The sequence below is a fragment of the Triticum urartu genome, chromosome 5A, assembly GCF_056163025.1.
Source record: "Triticum urartu cultivar PI428250 chromosome 5A, HENAU_Tu73, whole genome shotgun sequence".
Lineage (NCBI taxonomy): Eukaryota > Viridiplantae > Streptophyta > Magnoliopsida > Poales > Poaceae > Triticum > Triticum urartu.
The window spans coordinates 42,590,993-42,611,764 of record NC_141877.1 but is presented as its reverse complement, the minus strand read 5'-3'; the positions used below and the strand labels follow the sequence as shown (position 1 = coordinate 42,611,764).

Below are 20,772 nucleotides of genomic sequence, written 5' to 3'. Positions count from 1 at the left end.
ACCATTGTGTGGTGAAATGTGTGATTTCCGCTGAGGTTTGGATTGTAGGTTTTGTATGAATTTTCACTGGTATGGAATGATTTCTCAAAGAAGTTGTCGAACTAACTGAACCCAGAATTTAACGTGACATTGCAATTCCCCTTACAGTCATATTACACACATAAAACAATAGTCATTACTCCTGTATGTGCAGAGTAACAGTCTTGTTTGGACTTGGAACTCAATAGAACTTATCTCTTGAATTTACATCATCATTCTCTATGGGGCCATTTAATTTTGGATTTAAGACCCATCTAGCAAGCGGCTGGGTGCTGGATGGATCGGCCGAGCCACAGCTAAAAAAGGCTGCCCGTGATGACCCACACATACTAAAAGTAGGGTCACCTGGTTCCCGGCACGCCACCAACTTGCAACCCAGCGTGTTGCGCTAATTAAATATGGTCCAGGTGGCTCAGGGTTGTTTCCCTCTGTCCTCCGATGCCTTAATTGAGATCCAGAGATTAGTAGAATTTGCCTGTATCCTTCCTATCTTTTTTTCTTCATCTGTGTATGTCACCCCATGGAGAATTTGACAAAAGCAGCTAACTGAATGAGTACCAGATTTGGTTATCGCCTAAAATTCAAATCCTCTTCCATCTTAATCCCCTCCCCAAGCAAGAAATAGTTGCATGTTTTCTACAGGTGGTTGAAAGATACTAGTAGCTGAGTACTTCACAAATCTTCTGTGTCATGCAGCTCTTTTGTTGGGTTATCTTGAGACCATAATTATTTTAAATGTACATGACTGACACGTTGTTTAGGGTCCACGTTCTCATATATCCTTGTTCTTTATGTTGCTGTAGCATGTGGAAGATCATTTCCTTTGTTCTCTGAATTACATGCACTTTGGTGAACAAAAAGTATGATTGGTGTTCCTGGTGAAAATGAGTGAAGCTAGAAGATGCTATGAGAAGGAACTTGCCAAGACTATTTGAAGAACAGCCTGATCTCCTGCATGAGGGTAACATTTTTATTTTGTGTAATGACCTAGTAATTATGATAACATGAACTCATTGTGTGCAACGTAACCTAGTAAATGCTTTTAGGAACTAGAGTTCATGTGGACTGGAAACTACTTAGCATCCTTCAATGAATCAAAGAGAGCATTATGCATTTTTCTTCAGTGAATGATTCACTTTATTCAGTATCATTGCCTGCTTTTTAATCATAAAATCTTCATGATTTATAATTAGATTATTAGTTGGATAAACCATTGTGGTAGAGCTGCCTTATTGCTTTCTGAAAATATGCTGCATAATCGGTAATATGAGGAGTCATCCTGTTACGGACAGTTATCAGGGGCAGCACTATAGCTGCAGGCCCAAATCTGCACACAGTCCGTAACCACACCAACAGCTGTGCCGTAGGCAGGCACATGGCCAATCCTTGGTGGCCAAGAAGTCCTAATTTATCCCTAGGAAATATACCTCTATTAGGAAGTTGTCTTTGCTCTTTCCAAGATTTGGTTTGCTCTCCAGCTTATGTGATCACTCTGATCTATAATAAGGGAGGATAGGTTGTATTAGGGTTATCAATCAAGAAACAGAGAGAATTGTCCCAAGCTGGGAGTTCAGATCCTACAGTGTCGCGGCTGGGGACGAGTCCCTACGTGCGCCTGAGGGCGAACCTCGCTATCCCGTCCATTCCCACCTCCAACTCCACACGCGCAACATCTTGGTATCAGAGAGGACCTTCCTTGGCCGCCCACCACCAACAGCCACCATGGCCGACCCTGTCACCACCGAAAACCTGGAATTGTCGGTGTCCAAATCTCCCCCCTCCTCCTCTACCTGAGCTCAAACCGCTACCTGAGTTGGAATGATGTCGCAATGTTGATCCATGGGTGCAAGGAGAAAAAACTACAGTTAGAGAAACAACGTGCATGACAAAGCAAGTTTGAAAGATGAAATATAACCAAGTTTTTTGCTTGAATACGCATGAGACCTCGGTAGCATTGCATTAGATCATCAGGGATCAAACATCCCTGGTTCCATTTCATATATATGAAATAAACCAGGTCTCACATCATTCAGCCCATACAAATAACAATAAAAGTAAAAGACCTGGGGAGTTTGCGATACAGATTTATTACATATCTGAACAACAAAAGGAGTGGGAGTGGGAGGAACAGAGAGGGCGGAAAAGAGAACATGGTTTTACAAACGGCACTGCATCAACCCCAGATCACGTGGCTTGCATCTTCATCTGATGGATGCACTCGCAGGAATCCCTTTGTCGCATACCATCCGTGATCAGCTCCCAGCAAAGAAGCCCAAAGAAGCCCTCCAGGAAAGTCCATCAAGCATGTTCTTGTAGTTAGTCAACCTATATCCAGCAGCAATCACCTGAGCAGATCCATCTGGTGTGATGCATATGCCTCCAGCATTGGACATTCCTGGTATTTGAATAGAACTTTCCAGATTTGGATGTTCCTCAGAACCAGATGCCAGACCTGCTTCAGATTCAACCAGGTGCTACGATTAAAAACAATCTCATTTCTAAATAGCCATAAACACCACAGGAGTGCAGCAGAGATTACGTTAAAAACTCATGCTTCTTTTTGCAGAACCATTTTGATGCCAAAGATTCAAAATCACAGATTCTTGTAGCAAATAGGCAGAGTCAAAGAAAAGATGTTTCACAGGTTCAATTTCCTTACAATGACTGCATTCTAGTGGCTTTGGATTCCCCATTCTCCTCAAGTTATCCCTAGTCAAATTTTGTTTTGTGAAAACAGCCGTAGGAAGAACTGAATCCTGGTAGGGATTTTAAGAGACCAAACAGCAGAAAAATATTTACAAGGAAGACCTAACACACACCAAATCACCCCACTACTAGACCAGGGAAAAAACGCGCCTGTTACAAAAATGAAACGACCTAAGCTACCTCAAAAACGACCATTAGGTGGCAGCGGCTACCAGCTGTGCCAAGCCCTTTACTCCTCCCAAATTTGTCTGAGCACCAGCTTGAGACTTGGTGTAGCGCCATTAAACACACAGTCATTCTGATGCTTCCACAACATCCAGGCCCCCAAAGTGGTCAGCGAGTTAAGCCCCTAATTGCTTCCCGGAGTCAAAGAATTGATTCTCAGCCACCAAGCACAGAACACATTATCCTCGGCACGTGGTGAGAAGTCCTGTAGACTAGAGCAACAGAAGAGGATGCACCAAACTTGTCTAGAGAAGACACAGTTTGTTAAAATGTGTTGGATCGTCTCTTGCTCTTGATCACAAAGAGGGCATTGGCTCAGGTAGGGCAAACCCCTTCATGCCTATCTATGGACTACCCAACATCTATTCTACGCTACCAACCGGAGGAAAAGCTGACACTTCTTTGGCGCCCAAAACATACAGAGAAGCATATGACGGTAGTGAAGCGCATCCTTCGATATTTCGCTGGTACCAACCACTATGATCTAGGCTATAGCAACAATGACCTTGTCCACACACGGTTAGAAGACTGGAGTGACACGACTGGTTGGCTGTAGCGACAATGACCTTGCCGGTGACATTAACACCAGGAAGAGCACAAGTGGCATGATGTTCTTCCTTGGTAGCAGTCTGGTGAGCTGGCAGTCACTCAAGTATCGAGTGATGGCCCTGTCCTCCTATGAGGCAGTGTATGTGGCTGCCACATTTGCCGCAACACAAGTACTTTGGAAGCCAAAGATTGCTGGCGGGATGGTGTTTTGAAACCTGGGAGTTTTTCAATTTAGCCTTGCTTGGGAAGCACGGCTGGAAGCTCCTAACAAGCCCGGAGTGATGAGGAACACTAGACGAGGAAAAAAAAACCCTATGTCAGATTTGTTTGGCTACTTCTAGATGCTTCCACCCTAGTGTAGTATGTCTTTTATTTTCTTTTCTACCCTACATACTGTTTTCTAGAGTCTTCTAGTTGTGAGTAGCTATGAGTTGAATGGTGAAACTTAAATAATGTTTTCTAGAGTATTCTAGCTATAAGTAGAAGTATTCCCAAAGCCCTATAAATAAAGGTCATCACCCACTACCTATAATAGAAGTCGGTGTTCTTATCTAAGATCTTGGAGTAGATCTTGTGCTCTAGCAGTTCTGGATTGAACTCTTGCTTCATATTGGCCTACATTCGCCTCTAGAGCGATATCTAGTGCAACACGTTGAAGTTGTTCCTTCAACACTTGTGCTGGACACATTGTAGCAGCAGGGTGGAGTTGCTCCTCCATAATCTTGTGCTGCTTCAGGTGGTATCAGAGCCCTGTTGATCCATACAAGTTCTTGATGTTCTCTTTGAGAGCAAGCTGCAGCAAGCAATGGAGTAATTGGAGAAGAGGATGGATGCCGCAGAACAACAAATCAAAGAGCTGCGTGAAGATCATAATCGGAGATTTGACCAGCTAGTTGAGATGATAAGAAAGGGTGTTCCCCCTGCTGCCAATGAAGGAGATTCATCTAAAGAAAAGGGGATGTTCAACAAAGAAGAGGTAATCTTGGAGCAAGACCACCACAACATCGTGTTGTTCAACGTGCTTCAAGAAGGCCAATTTATGTTGAAGCTTCTGAAGGTGAAGAATATGATGATGCCCTTGAAGAACCTGATCTCTATGCATATCGGGAAGTACCCAACCCTACATATGCAAAAGATACATACAAGGTGAAAGCTGAGATCCCAACGTTTAATTGAAATGTTGATATTGAAGGGTTCCTAGATTGGTTATGTGAAGTGGAGACTTTCTTTGAGGTCATGGAGGTTTCGGAAGATCGTAGAGTTCCTTTGGTCGCATACAAGCTAAAAGGTGGGGCTGGTGCATGGTGGCACCGTGTTCAAGAAGAGCGCAGGCTGAGGGGAGAACCTCGTGTAAGAACTTGGCGACAAACGAAAAGCCTTTTGAAAGGGAGATTTTTACCCGTTGATTATGACCAGATCCTATTTATCAAATTCCAAAATTGTGCTCAAGGAAATAGGACTGTTTCAGATTATACGGAGGAGTTTCTAAGGCTACAAGTGAGGTGCAACCTTGCTGAAACTGAAGATCAACAAGTTGCAAGGTACGTCAATGGTCTCAATGATGCTATTCAAGTTTGATTGATATGCAACAAATCTGGTCCATTGATCAAGCACAAGCTCTAGCCTTAAAGGCTGAGAGGTTTGTGAGGACAAGAAATACAACTAAGGCTCCATATCCTCATACTGAAGGCTCGTCTAGGGATCACACTAATAGAGTGGAAGAAAAGACCACTCCATCGAAGGCAAAACAAACAATCCCGAAGCAAACTAGAGGCAAGGCTAAGGCAAATGAAGGCCCAAAGTGCTATAAATGTGGTAAAGAGGGACACATATCCAACGGTTGCCCATTAAGAAAATTTGTTAACACTGCTATTCATGATGGTGAAGATGATGAGGAAAAATATGAATCTGAAGATGTAGAGGGACAAGAGGTTTGTCAAGAAGAAGGTGAAGAGGTGGTATGTGTGATTTAGCGTCTCCTAACCTGACGACACAAAACGGAATAAAATATTTGAGAGCAAATGCACAATGAATGGCAAGGTATGCAAATTAGTGATTGATAGTTGCAGCTGCGAGAATCTTATCTCCCAGAAGTTGGTGAACCATTTAAAGCTTGAGACTCATGATCATCCAAACCCCTACACTATTGGGTGGATCAAGAAAGGAGTCAATATGAGGATTACCAAACAATACAACATACTACTTTCTTTGGGAAAGCATTATTGCTCAAACGTGTTACGTGACGTAGTTTATATAGATGCTAGCCATGTTCTTCTTGGGAGACCTTGGCAATTTGATGTTACTACACACAAGGGCAAGGAAAATTCTTACACTTTCATTTGGAACAAGAGAAAGATCGTTATTCTACCAAACAAAACTAAAGATCTCTAAGGAGGAGGGGAAAACTGTTAACTATCTCCCATACCTCTCATGAGTTTATGGAACACTTGAAGGAGGCAGATTTATGTGTTGCACTTGTTGTAAAAGGAGAAGAGCACCTGACTGTGAAATTCCCACTAAGGTAAGTGGTTTATTGGCAGAATTTTAGAACATACTTGGAGAGCCACAAGGCCTGCCACCGATGAGAGGAATTCAACATAGAATTGACTTAATTCCGGGAGCAAGTCTTCATGGATGCTACTATTCCCTGGTGTGCTTCTGTCACTTGGCGAGCTATCATGGCTGGAAGACAAGAGTTGATAACTGGTTTGATAAAAAAAATCAGAGATTGTTCCTCGGTCTCTATTTGGCACGACAATTGGATACCAGGAATTCGTTCTGTACGACCATCTATTCACATTGGAGCTGCAAGCCTATCTTCGGTCTCTGAATTGATCGATGCCATGAAGGTCGATGAAATTTTTATAGCCCGAAAAGCAGATGCAATCCTGAATATTCTGCTGAAGCTAGGGGAATGGAAGGATTCTTAGGCATGGACAGCAGAAAAGTCTGAGATCTACACTGAAATTTGCGTACCGTTCTCTAGTGATTCACAACGAGCATTTAGCTTTAGAGGAAGGGACGGTTACAAAAACTGCAAAGAAGCAGAAATAGGTGTGGGCAAGACTTTGGAAGCTGAAAGTTGTGCCGGAAGTGCGTGTGTGGTGGCGGGAGTTACGCGGTATTTTACCGGCTGAGAGCACTCTTAAGCATAGATACATTGCGGAATTGGCACGACATAGTCTGCCTTGATGCAGACGAGGATATGATTAATGCATTAATAACATGCACGTGTGCAAAAATGTTTTGGAGGGAGGCTAGGGAATGGCTTCATATAAAGCTTCCGGAGCTCCATACAGTAACTTTGTCAAGGGGTATATTGGTGACCTGAAATTTGATGAGATCGTGCAAAAATTATCACGGTTATGTCGGCTATCTCCAAGAACAATATCACTCATGATAAGGCAAGTTTGGACCCGATGCATTCAATGAAAGTGACTAGGGAGGCCCTGTCGCTGTTGGAATTACCAGGGGAGCACGCTAGAATCTTGCCAGGTCATGGATGGAGACCTGTTGAGTTTGATTGCATAAAGATTAACTCTGATGAAGGAATATCTATGGATGCACGGCTGGGTGGAGTAGGGGCACGTTGCCCGATCGTTCTCGGCCTGCGTGGGTGCTTGGTGTAAGCCTATTAAGGGTGTCACTGGTCCACTTGTTGTGAAGGCAATATCTCTTCGTGAAGGTGTGATCTTTGCTAAGCTTCGAGGCTTTGCGCGAGTAGAGATGGAAACTGGCAGTTTGAAGTGGTCAATCTCTGGAACTCGCGCCGTTTCTTTGTGCTTGTTGATAGCGCCATTATTAGACATTGAAGGGCCAACGTCTTGTTTTACCTCTTTTGCTATTCATCATGTAAAGAGACATGTCAACGTTCTGGCCCACCTATGTGCGAAATGCTTGCACACTAGAGGTGACGAAGTGTTGGATGGACTCCCCCCGAGTTTTTGGTTACTAGCCTCATGGTTGACAGTGTCGGAGCCCCTTTGATTTAATAAAGCCCTTTAGTTCCCTGCAAAAAGGGTGAGAAGTTGTGCAGTCGAGCTAATGGTGGACAAGCAGTCCTTCTTGGCGTTGGCCAAGAACCCAGTCTTCTATGGACACAACAAACACATCGACTTGGATACCATTTTATAAAGGACTGTTTGGAGGATGGGAGTGTCAATGCCAACTACATCAGCACCACAGACCAACTCGTTGACATTCTAATTCCATGAGTGGCGTGCTAGGATTGGGATGGTTCAAATCAATTCAAGTTTGATTTGCAAGGATTAGGAGGAGAATTGTTAGAGTAATCCTTGTAGCAGTTCGTCAATAAGTTAAGTCTGTGTCTTAGGCTACAAGTCTGTGAGTCATGTCAAGATGTCTTAGGCCTCATCAGCTGCATCTATCGCAACCAGAAACTGAGTCCCTAATCAAAACCTGTGCAAGTTACTACTAACATTAAGGCGGCAAACTTTAGGCCAGGCAACCAAACAATGTTCACCGTTTGCCTCTTTTCTACCTCTCCAAGATGGGGTGGAGCCAGGAGTTAACCATGGGGGTTGGGGTTGGGGGGGGGGGGGTGGGGGGGAGGGGGGCAAGTGATAACAATCGCTCTGGAAGTGTACTATATCCGAATATCAAGTCAAAATATAATATCATATCATTATAACTTTGGCAATAACATTACATAGATATACATTATTTAACCAATTACATAGATAAGCAAACCAACATGTGTTTGGCAATAAAAGAAAGCTATTTTTTGCTAACATAGATTTAATACTGCCAACGGGTTTGATCTGAATTATTTGGCACAAGACAGATTCAGGAATGAGCAATTGACATGAAAGAGCAATCTATTAAGTTATTTTCTTTCTTTGGATTAGCAAGGTAAAGCTAAACTGGAACGAAAAGGGGTAGATTAGATTAGAGTATGCATATATAGCACATCATGCACCTTGACAAATATCTCGACTGTGAAGAGAGGTCGGGGTAGACCGAAGTTGACATGGAAGGAGTCCGTAAATATATAGATATGAAGGATTGGAATATCACTAAAGAACTAGCCATGGACAGGGGTGCGTGGAAGCTTGCTATCCATGTGCCAGAACCATGAGTTGGTCACGAGATCTTATGGGTTTCACCTCTAGCCTACCCCGACTTGTTTTAGACTAAAGGCTTTGTTGTTGTATGAAGCATTATCTCCAGTCCACAAAGCATTTGTTGCTTCTATTTAGTCCATGTACCGATTGACTACAAGAAGGTGAAGGAGGACTCAAAGTGGTGGAGGCCATGGTGGATGAGATGGAGGCTCTGTCTAAGAACAAGACATGGGTACTAACAACTCTTCCAACAGGAAAGAAGTCATGCAACTGCAACTGGGTATAACACTATGAAGCAAAATGCAAAATGAAAGGTTGAAAGGTACAAAGCAAGAATTGTGGCGAGGGGGGTACAACCAGAAATATGGCATTGACTATGTCGAGACCTTTGCCCTAGTAGCACCGTGAAGATTTTGATCTCCTGCATAGCAAATTCCAGGTGGCCTTTACACGAGCTCGATGTGAAGAATGTCTTCTTGCATGGGGACTTGCAGGGGGAGGTGTACATGGATATTCCACCTAGGTTCTCAACTTCTAAGACTGTTGGCAAGGTATGCAGGCTGAAGAAAGCCCTTTACGGACGAAAGCGGACTCCAAGAGATTGGTTTGACAAGTTTAGACGGGTGATATGTGACATGGGGTATGGACAATGCAATGGTTTGTTTTATAGACACTCTAAAAAGAAAAGTGGCTACAATTGCAATTTACGTTGATGATACCATTATCACCGATGACGATGACGTAGAGATAACAAGGTTAAAGGGGTGTCTGAGTAAGGCCTTCAAATTTCAAGATCTTGGTCGACTCAAGTATTTCCTTGGTATGGAAGTGGCCAGGTCTCGAGAAGGAATAGCTCTTTCTCAAAGAAATTATACCTTGGACCTCCTCTATGATGTTGGCATGTTGGGTTGAGCTGCTTCAACCCCAGTTGACCAAAAGCATAGTGACTGCTCAATCTGGTGTTTCGGTGGATAAAGAAAAATACCAGCAATTGGTGGGAAGATTGTTGTACTTGTGTCATACACGACCAGACATTGCATTTGAAGTAACTGTTGTGAGCAGATATATGCATGAGCCTAGAAGCAAACATCTTGAGGCGATATATAGAATCTTGAGATACCTGAAGGGTTCTCCTCGGGAAGGACTGATATACAAGAGTTAGGGACACCTTGTTAGGCATGGTTATTGTGGTGCTGATTGGGTTAGCTGCCTAGATGACAGGTGATCAACTTTAGGCCATTGTGTTTTTGTAGGAGGAAATCTAGTGTCATGGAGAAGCAAGAAACATGTTGTTTCCAAATCAACTGCAGAGGTTGAATACAAAGCCATGTCCTAGCGATTGAGTGAGTTGTTATGGACAAGGAATCTATTAGAAGAGCTAAAAATATTTAAGAGCAGTTGTATGAATGTATGGTGCGACAAAAAGTCGGCAATTAACATAGCAAACAACCCAGTTCAACATGATAGAACCAAACATGTGGAGATTAACATATTCTTTATCAAATAAAAATTGGATGCTAGGATCAAGATAATGTGAGTTCAGGGTAGCAAATTGTAGATTTGCTTGACTAAAGCACTGAGAACCAGAGAATGCAGTTTAGCGTGTGACAGGATGGGAATGATACATATCTATCACCCCTCTTGAGGGGGAGTGTTTTATGAGAGTGCTCATCACCTGGCCCATGAGGCCTAGGCCCACTACTACCAAGTGACGTAGAAGGAGGGCGTGAGGATGTTTGCTCAGACAAGAGTCGCCAGTGCATCGACGCGCAGGTTAGCCCATGAGGCCCATGACCACTACCGCCAAGTGACCTAGAAGGAGGGCACGAGGGTGTCTGCTCAGGCAAGAGCTGCCAGTGCTATTGATGCCCTGGTTAGCCTCCATCTCAATAGTTGTAACAGAAGTTAATATGCAACTTAATTGGTGGAGTGTAGCAACTTAGGACGCTCGTGGATTAGATAACGTGCAGCTAGTAGGCAATTTAGCGTTAAATAACCAAAACACAGAGCTACTAGTTTGGGTGCACCTATTTTGACCCCCAAAAATGCCTATGATAAAGTCATGCTTGTTAAATCCCTTGGCTTCAACTTAATGTCTGTCTCAATGCTTTGCGACTTGAACATCGTCGTAATATTTGGAAAATATCGTTGCCTGGTACTAATGGAATCTGACAAGTCTCTAGTGTTTGAAGGCTATCGGAAAGATGATTTGTATGTGGTAGATTTCTCAGCAGGGCCACATCTTGCAGTATGTCTTCTTGCAAAAGCTTCAGAATGCTACCAACGAGGGAAGGAGAGTGCATCTACATACCCCTGTAGATCGCTACGCGGAAGCGTTCAAGTGAACGGGGTTGATGGAGTCGTACTTGTCGTGATCCAAATCACCGATGATTCTAGTGCCGAACGGACGGCACCTCCGTGTTCAACACACGTATAGCCCGGTGACGTCTCCTACGCCTTGATCCAGCAAGGGGAGAAGGAGAGGTTGGGGAAGACTCCATCCAGCAGCAGCACGACGGCGTGGTGGTGGTGGAGGAGCGTGGTACTCCAGCAAGGCTTCGCCAAGCACCGCAAGAGACGAGGAGGGAGAGGGGTAGGGCTGCGCCAAGAAGGAGAGGAACTCATCTGTTGGCAGCCCCAAGTCCTCAAGTATATATAGGGGAGAGGGAGGGGTGCGCCCCACCTAGGGTTCCACCCTAGGGGCGGCGGCCAGCCCCAATCCCATCTAGGGTGGCGGACAAGTGGAGGGGGAGAGGGAGGCGCACCAGGCATGGGCCTTAAGGCCCATCTGCCCTTAGGGTTTGCCCCCTCTTCCCCTTAGGCGCATGGGCCTTGGTGGGGAGGCGCCCCAGCCCACTTAGGGGCTGGCCCCTTCCCACTATTGGCCCATGTAGGCCTCCGGGGCTGCTGGCCCCACCTGGTGGACCCCCGGACCCCTCCGGTGGTCCCGGTACACTACCGGTGATGCCCGGAACACTTCCGGTGGCCAAAACCATACTTCCTATATATTAATCTTTACCTCCGGACCATTCCGGAACTCCTCGTGACGTCCGGGATCTCATCCGGGACTCCGAACAACATTCGGTAACCACGTATATCTATTCCCTATAACCCTAGCGTCATCGAACCTTAAGTGTGTAGACCCTACGGGTTCGGGAGTCATGCAGACATGGCCGAGATAACTCTCTGGCCAATAACCAACAGCGGGATCTGGATACCCATGTTGGCTCCCACATGTTCCACGATGATCTCATCGGATGAACCACGATGTCAAGGACTTGATCAATCCCGTATACAATTCCCTTTGTCTAGCGGTACGATACTTGCCCGAGATTCGATCGTCGGTATCCCGATACCTTGTTCAATCTCGTTACCGGCAAGTCTCTTTACTCGTTCCGTAACACATCATCCCGTGATCAACTCCTTGGTCACATTGTGCACATTATGATGATGTCCTACCGAGTGGGCCCAGAGATACCTCTCCGTTTACACGGAGTGACAAATCCTAGTCTCGATTCGTGCGAACCCAACAGACACTTTCGGAGATACCTGTAGTGTACCTTTATAGCCACCCAGTTACGTTGTGACGTTTGGCACACCCAAAGTATTCCTACGGTATCCGGGAGTTGCACAATCTCATGGTCTAAGGAAATGATACTTGACATTAGAAAAGCTTTAGCATACGAACTACACGATCTTTGTGCTAGGCTTAGGATTGGGTCTTGTCCATCACATCATTCTCCTAATGATGTGATCCCGTTATCAACGACATCCAATGTCCATGGTCAGGAAACCGTAACCATCTATTGATCAACGAGCTAGTCAACTAGAGGCTTACTAGGGACATGGTGTTGTCTATGTATCCACACATGTATCTGAGTTTCCTATCAATACAATTCTAGCATGGATAATAAACGATTATCATGAACAAGGAAATATAATAATAATCAATTTATTATTGCCTCTAGGGCATATTTCCAACATGAAGTGCTTTCAAAAATTTGTAATGTAGGCAGATTTCTGCAAGGTGATTAAAAAAAGAATACTCTGAAAGTCCTTTTCTTGGGCACGACTTCCAAAGTGTTGGAGAGTTGTTGTGGGATGGCGAAAGACATGGGTGCTCGAGCGGCGGTGTCGGACATTGGCCTTGGTGAAGCTGACGGTGAACGGAGAGATCCAGGGTGGAGGTCTTCACAGGTGGCCTGGCTTGCCCTGATCATTGGAGAAGAAGGCGTCGGTGCACAGTTCTCACCGACCACGAGCTCAAGATCATACCCAAACTTGTTGTACAATGGCATGTGTGTTTTTTCCCAGGTTTTCTTTAGTGAGTCTTTGCGTTTTGTTTGGGGAGAGCCGCGAAACGACAACGTTGCCTATGTAGGAATAATGTTCTCGTGCCCTATCCCCATTCTATTGGTATGTTTTTCACTGACGGAGGGCGTGTTGTAACACCCCGGGTGTCATGCTACAACAAACTCCTGTTAATGATGCCGCGCCATCATAATTAATTTTGCTAATCATCACTTCGTTCCAAACCGACCTCATATTCAAATTTAAAAGACAAGTCGAATTATTATTTCCTCAAACTATAAAACTAAAATATTCATATATTAATATAAATCCCCCTGACCAATTGTCATGTTGAAACCAACGTCATTTGGCTCATCATGTAATCCCTAGTAAAATATAAAGTTGTCCAGCGCCAAATAAAATAGATTTCTTTTTTAACAAATAATTATACCAATCCATTTGACTTGAAACTTTGTGGGCCTCTTCAAAAAATTTGTGTTTGATTTATGTGACAAATTGTGTAATCAATAAAAAGGATTGCACATTCGGAAGCCTCAGCCATGGCTCGGGCTGGTCTACCTTACGCTCCGCCTCTGCCTGAGTGGAACTAAGGGATTGGGTGTAGAGCAACTAGAGAACAGGGGAGGATGCCTTCCAGGAGTTTTAGAGCTAGCTGCGATTGATTATATGAACCTTGGGAGTGAGTAATACAAGTTTTCACCCGAAAAAAAAAAGAGGATGCCTTCAGCTGGCGGTCATCAGGACAAACGGGAGGAGGAAGAGAGGAACTAGGGATTGTGTATGGTGAACTATCTCTTCGCGCCGTCAATCGGCTTGAGCAACGTAATAAATGTCCTTGGTGGACCTGACAAGTGCACAGTGCTATGCTGCCGATCGTAAACGGCAAGGGCGACGTCAAGGTAACAAATGCGCCGTGAGAAAACAAACAGCCGTCCAAGCCCAACTTCGGTATATATATAAATCGCTCCTTGGTACGGTGTACAGCGACCCTGCAACCCATACAATACCGCGTACGGCCCACATCCCAATAACGAGCTAATGGTTAGCGATACCGGAAGCGTGCGTGCTCGTCCACGCCTAGCAATTTCCGCACCTAATGGGGACTATATGTATATAATTTGGCCTGATTGTGGTGGTCTTTGATGTAGTGTTCGACATTTCCCAAGTATGATTAATGTTGGTGAAACTGCTGCAGTTTACTTATACGTACAAATCTATCTACTAGTACCCTCAAAAAAAATCTATCTACTAGTATCCTAGCGTGTTAGTTGTATAATAATAACAGAAGAGGCACGTTGGCCATCCATGTTCCAGACGATGCACTTTGTAAAAGAAGGAGTTTTTTTTAAACTGTGATGATTTTTATAACAAATTCCGAATTTATACGCCTTCACGCACCAAAATCAAAACTAGCACCCAGTCGGCCTCCAGTTGGCCGAAAAGGGGCTCTTCGGCCTGCGGTTGACCGAAGTGAGCTCTTCAGCCTCCCATTGGCCGAAGAGTGCCTCAACTGGACCGAAAAGGACTCTTTGGTCTACTCTTTGGTCAACCGTAGGCCGAAGAGTCCTTGGGCCAAACTTTTCGCGTTAATGGGAGGCCGAAGGTGCATGGCTGCACTCTTCTGCCTATGCTAGGCCTTGGGCCCCAAAGAGTATTCTTCGGCCTACGGTTGATCAAAGAGCACTCTTCGGCCTACGGCAGAACAAAGTGTACTCTTCGGCCTACGATAGACCAAAGAGTCCTTTTTGACCCAGTTGGGGTACTCTTCAGCCAACGGGAGGCTGAAGAGCCCACTTCGGTCAACCGCAGGCCGAACAGCTCCTCTTCGGCCAACTGGAGGCCGACGGATGCTAGTTTTGATTTTCTTATGTGAGAATGTATAGATTTTGAATTTGCTATAAAAATCATCACAGTTTTGAAAAAAAATCTGAAAGAAGAATGAGTAGATCCATGTTCGTGCATTTTGTCTTCACTTGGTGATTTTTCGTGCCTGGCTAGACGAGAGTGCAACTATCACGTGACCACCGTGTGATGTTGGTTGGGAAATACAGAGGGACAGAAGTGGTGCACTGGTGACCGCTGTGTTAAAGTATGTATTATAGATGTATACGGTGTATATATAAACCGTATACATGTGTGGGCGTGTGCTTGTTGTAGCCAGGTAGTTAGGATATGTTTAGGTTGATCTCTATCCTTTGTATAGATTATGACTTGGAGATCAATCCTACAACAACCTAACTACCTAAACCCTGTAATCTCTTGTGCCTATATATAACACGCAGCGCGTCCCTACTAAGGCATACGCTTAACCCATCTTTTCATGGTATTCAGAGCCTCTCCTCTACGCACATCTCCTGCGACGCCAAAAACCCTCGCGCCGCCATGTCTTCCTCAAGCTCCACCACAGCCGCTCCATCTATGCTGATCCCCATCGCTGAGAAACTCCATCGCTCCAACTTCAACATCTGGCGTGCGCAGGCTCTGGCCACAACCCGTGGCGCTCAGCTGGTCTCCTACCTCGATCCAGAGAGGGAGGAACTGGCGCCCAAGCTGTCGGACAAAGACGGCAAGGTCACCGATGTGCCGAACCCGGCATATGAGATCGACAGGGCTCGCGACTCTCAGGTTCTGAGTTTTCTTTTCAATTCCATCTCACCCCCTGTGATGGTTCAGATCGCAACATGCACCACGGTGTCAGCAGCATGGACTGCAATCACGGAGATCTTTATCTCCCAGACACAGGCGGCCATCGTCAATACAAGGATGTCCCTCTCCACCACCAAGAAGGGAAACTCCACCATCGCTGAGTACCTTGGCCGCATGAAGGCCCTCAGTGATGAGATGGCTGCCATCGGCAAGCCGCTCACGGACGATGATATGGTGTCGTATATCCTTGCTGGCTTGGATTTCGACTACATGTCATTCGTCTCCTCCATCTGCACCAGGACCGTCCCCATCAAGCCCAACGAGCTCTACGCGCAACTCATCAGCTTCGAGAGCCGCCTTGCCATGTTCGAGGGTGGCAACTCGTCGTCCCACTCATCCGCGAACGCTGCCTCCCGTGGCGGTCGCGGTGGCTTCCCTCGCGGCGGAGGCCGCGGAAGGAACGGAGGCGGCCGTGGCCACGGTGGTGGCCGTGGCAATGGAGGCAACGGCGGCCGCGGGAACGGCCACGGTGGGCGTGGCCAAGGAGGCGGGGGACGAGATGAGCTCCCTGAAGTGTTCTGCCAGATCTGCAAGAAGCCGAACCACACGGCTATAGAGTGCTACAGGCGCTTCGACATCGCATTCACCAAGGATAAGAGTGCGAGCGCCGTGTCCAACTCCTCCTACGGCGTCGACACCAATTGGTACGTTGACACAGGCGCCACAGATCACATCACCGGAGAGCTCAACAAGCTCACCATGAGGGAGAGATACAACGGCCATGATCAAGTGAACATGCCCAATGGAGCAGGTATGAAAATTACTCATATTGGTCAAGCATATGTTCGTACTCCCACTCGTAATCTTCATCTAAAAGATGTCCTTTACTCACCTAAAGCCACAAAAAATCTTGTTTTTGCTCATCGTCTATCTCAAGACAATAATGTGTTTCTTGAAACTCACCCTCGTTTCTTCTTCATTAAGGACAAGGCAACGAGGAGCACCCTCCTCCACGGCAGGTGTAGAGCCGGCCTCTACCCCCTATCATCAGCTTCTTTAGGCCCGGGCAGGCATGCTTTTGGTGCCACCAAGATCTCTCCGTCAAGGTGGCACGATCGACTAGGTCATCCGTCTTTGAAAATCGTTCAGCATGTTCTTAGCAAGAACAAAATTCCTTTTTCAGTTCATGAGTTGAATAAAGAGGGGGTGTGTGATGCATGCCAACAAGGCAAAAGTCACCAACTTCCCTATCCGCATTCTAGTAGTTTTTCGAATGCTCCTTTAGAGCTTATTTATTTTGATGTATGGGGACCTGCCCGTGATTCTATCAATAAAAAGAATTATTATGTGAGCTTTATTGATGATTTCAGTAAATTTACGTGGATATTTCTTCTTAAGCATAGGTCAGAGGTCTTTAAAGTGTTTCATGAATTTCAAGCACTTGTAGAAAGACTCTTTGATCGCAAAATCATCACCATGCAAACCGACTGGGGTGGTGAGTATGAGAGGTTAAATTCCTTTTTTCGCCAAGTCGGCATCACACACCATGTTTCCTGCCCGCATGCTCATCAGCAAAACGGCTCCGCTGAAAGGAAGCATCGTCACATTGTCGAGGTTGGCCTCTCATTACTAGCTCATGCGTCTATGCCCCTCAAATTTTGGGATGAGGCATTCCTCGCTACCACGTACTTGATCAATCGCACACCAAGTAAGGTGATCAATCTTGAAACTCCACTAGAAAAATTGTTTCATGAAACACCAAACTATCATTCTCTTCGTACTTTTGGGTGCGCATGTTGGCCTAACCTTCGTCCTTTCAATGCTCGCAAGCTTGAATTCCGCTCCAAGCAATGCGTTTTCCTTGGCTACAGTAACCTTCAGAAAGGTTTCAAGTGTCTAGACATAACTGCTGGACGTGTTTATATTTCTCGGGACGTTGTGTTTGATGAAACGGTGTTTCCCTTTGCCAAGTTAAACCCTAATGTCGGTACACCTATCAGATCCGAAGTCCTTCTCCTCTCTGAAAATTCCTCCTCCCTACCTCTTGATCATGGGGATGAACATATAGCTAATGATCACTTGGGTAATTCTCATGAAAATTCTGTTATAAATTTTGGAGGAAATTCGGTTGTGCACTATGATTTTATGCAGCAACAAAGGACAAGCGCAGAGCACGAGGAGGATTCAGGTGCTGCACCTGGAGCTGACAGCGGCGATCCCGGTGCGGATCCGCCCTCGCCTGCCGCGCCAGGCAGTGGCAGCGCACCCGCCTCGGGGTCAGGCGGGCCACCAGCGGCCGACCACGCGTCCCCCCGCGGCCCCGCGGGTGAGACCACGACAAGCCAAGGCGGGCCCAGCAGCGCAGGTGGGCCAACCGCACTCACGCGCCAGGAGAGGCGCCTCTCCGCGTCGTCTGGTGGGCCTCGCCAAGTGGCCCAACGAGCAACTGGCTCCAGCTCCAAGGAAATCAGCCTCGGATCAGGTGCTGCTAGATCGTCTGCTACGCCAGATCTCGCTGGTTCGCCTGCCGCGCTGGATCCCGCCGGATCTTCTGTGCAGCGGCCCTCTGCGGCAGATTCTGTGCCGCTGAGAACTAGATCACAGCATGGAGTTTTGAAGCCCAAGGTTCGGACGGATGGCACGGTCAGGTACAGTAATGCTCGTTTTGGTGGCCTAGCTGTCACAGGTGAGCCAGGAAACTTGGTTGAGGCTTTTGAGGATAAAAACTGGAAAAATGCTATGGATGAAGAATATAATGCTCTTACTAGAAACAAAACTTGGCACTTGGTTCCTCCAGCAAAAGGCAGAAACATAATTGATTGTAAATGGGTTTACAGAGTCAAAAGAAAGTCCAGTGGAGAAATAGACAGATACAAGGCTAGATTAGTAGCAAAGGGTTTTAAACAACGGTACGGTATTGACTATGAGGACACGTTTAGTCCTGTTGTTAAAGCAGCTACTATCAGACTTGTTCTTTCGGTTGCAGTATCAAATGGTTGGAGTCTTCGTCAATTGGATGTGCAGAATGCGTTTCTTCATGGCGTTCTAGAGGAGGAAGTCTACATGAAACAACCACCTGGGTATGAGGTAAAAGAAAAATATCATTATGTGTGCAAACTTGACAAGGCATTATATGGTCTAAAACAAGCACCTAGAGCATGGTATTCTAGGTTAAGTGATAAACTTGAAAGGCTTGGTTTTCGACCTTCAAAGGCTGATACATCACTTTTCTTCTATAAGAAGGGAAAAATAATCATCTTTATGTTGGTATATGTTGATGATATTATTGTGGCCAGCTCATCACAAGATGCGGTCAGTGCATTGTTGGAAGATCTCAAGAGAGACTTTGCACTTAAAGACCTTGGCGATTTGCACTACTTCTTGGGAATAGAAGTAAAAAAGGTAACTGATGGGATAGTCTTAAGTCAGGAAAAATATGTGTCTGATATATTAAAAAGGTCAGGTATGATGAGTTGTAAAGTTTCAGACATGCCACTCTCAACCACTGAGAAACTTTCCAAGGAAGAAGGGGAGCCCTTGGGAGCCGAAGCAGCCACAAACTATAGAAGTGTGGTAGGTGTCTTACAGTACTTGACACTTACAAGGCCTGACATATGTTTTCCTGTCAACAAGGTGTGTCAGTTCTTGCATGCCCCTACTCTTCAGCATTGGACTGCAGTGAAGAGAATTTTGAGATATCTCAGAGGTACTATGAGTACTGGATTAAAATTCACAAGGTCAAGCTCAAATGTGGTAAGTGCCTTTTCAGATGCAGATTGGGCAGGTTGTCCTGATGATAGAAGGTCCACTGGTGGTTTTGTTGTTTTCTTTGGACCAAACCTCATATCTTGGAGCGCACGAAAACAAGCCACTGTGTCTAGATCCAGCACTCAGGCTGAATACAAAGCTCTAGCAAATGCCACGGCTGAGTTGATATGGGTTCAAAGTCTGCTTGGTGAACTAGGTATAAATCATTCTTTTGTTGCACGATTATGGTGTTACAATATTGGTGCTACTTATCTGTCAGCAAATCCAGTGTTCCATGCAAGAACAAAGCACATTGAAGTAGACTATCATTTTGTTCGTGAAAGAGTAGCCAAGAAGCTATTGGACATTCGTTTTATTCCTACTAATGATCAGGTTGTAGATGGCTTTAATAAAGCATTGTCATGGCGCAAGTTGGAAGAATTCAAGAACAATCTCAACTTGATAAAGTTGTGATTGAGGGGGCGTGTTAAAGTATGTATTATAGATGTATACGGTGTACATATAAACCGTATACATGTGTGGGCGTGTGCGTGTTGTAGCCAGGTAGTTAGGATATGTTTAGGTTGATCTCTATCCTTTGTATAGATTATGACTTGGAGATCAATCCTACAACAACCTAACTACCTAAACCCTGTAATCTCTTGTGCCTATATATAACATGCAACGCGTCCCTGCTAAGGCATACGCTTAACCCATCTTTTCACGCCGAACTGAACATCTGGGAGCTGCTAAGATACAAGGGCAACTAATCAATTTAGAGAGCAGGGACATGGAAAATACTTAGATATATATGCATGTATTTGCAGTTTCTTCTTGTTTAGTATTTGCATCTTGATATGTGGCGTCGAGTCTAGTTCCCTCGCTGAATTCGCCAACTGGAATAGGAGCGAATATGTGGCATCAAGTTTAGTAGTTGAACATGTTTGTGTGCTCTGTTGCCAAATTCAGAGTTTGGATACAGCACTAGCACTTATGTTTGGAACAAGATATATCTGTGATTCACAAGTTAATGATGGCCTCGGAACCAAGAGAGAGATTTTTCTTTTCTTCAGGTTGCATCTTAGAGAATATACCCACCTAAGAATGTTTACTGTAGAGAATGGTTTGGTGCATCGATAATTATTGATCATGCACTAGGCACATATATATAGGTACAAGGGGTGCGACCGGTGTCTTGTCTCCCAAGATATAGGTACATACAGGGGGAGAGAGACACTACATGTGCGGCATACAAAACCCAGACCTACGTACATGTACGCATGTTCAACACCCCCGGCAGTCGAAGCATCGCCGGTGATGCAGAGACTGGACCGAAAGCCCTGAAACGTCGAGGTGGGTAGTCTCTTTGTCATGATATCGGTGAACTGCTGATCGGTGGGCACATGGAGAACTCAAACACGACCAAGTGCGACGTGCTCCCTGACGAAGTGAATGTCGATCTCAA

At 45.4% G+C, this 20,772-nt stretch overlaps 1 pseudogene; it reads left to right on the top strand.

Annotated features, from left to right (window-relative positions):
• Positions 1–15,773: 15,773 nt before the first annotated feature.
• Positions 15,774–15,912, top strand: LOC125511814 (small nucleolar RNA Z247; annotated as a pseudogene).
• Positions 15,913–20,772: the final 4,860 nt, after the last annotated feature.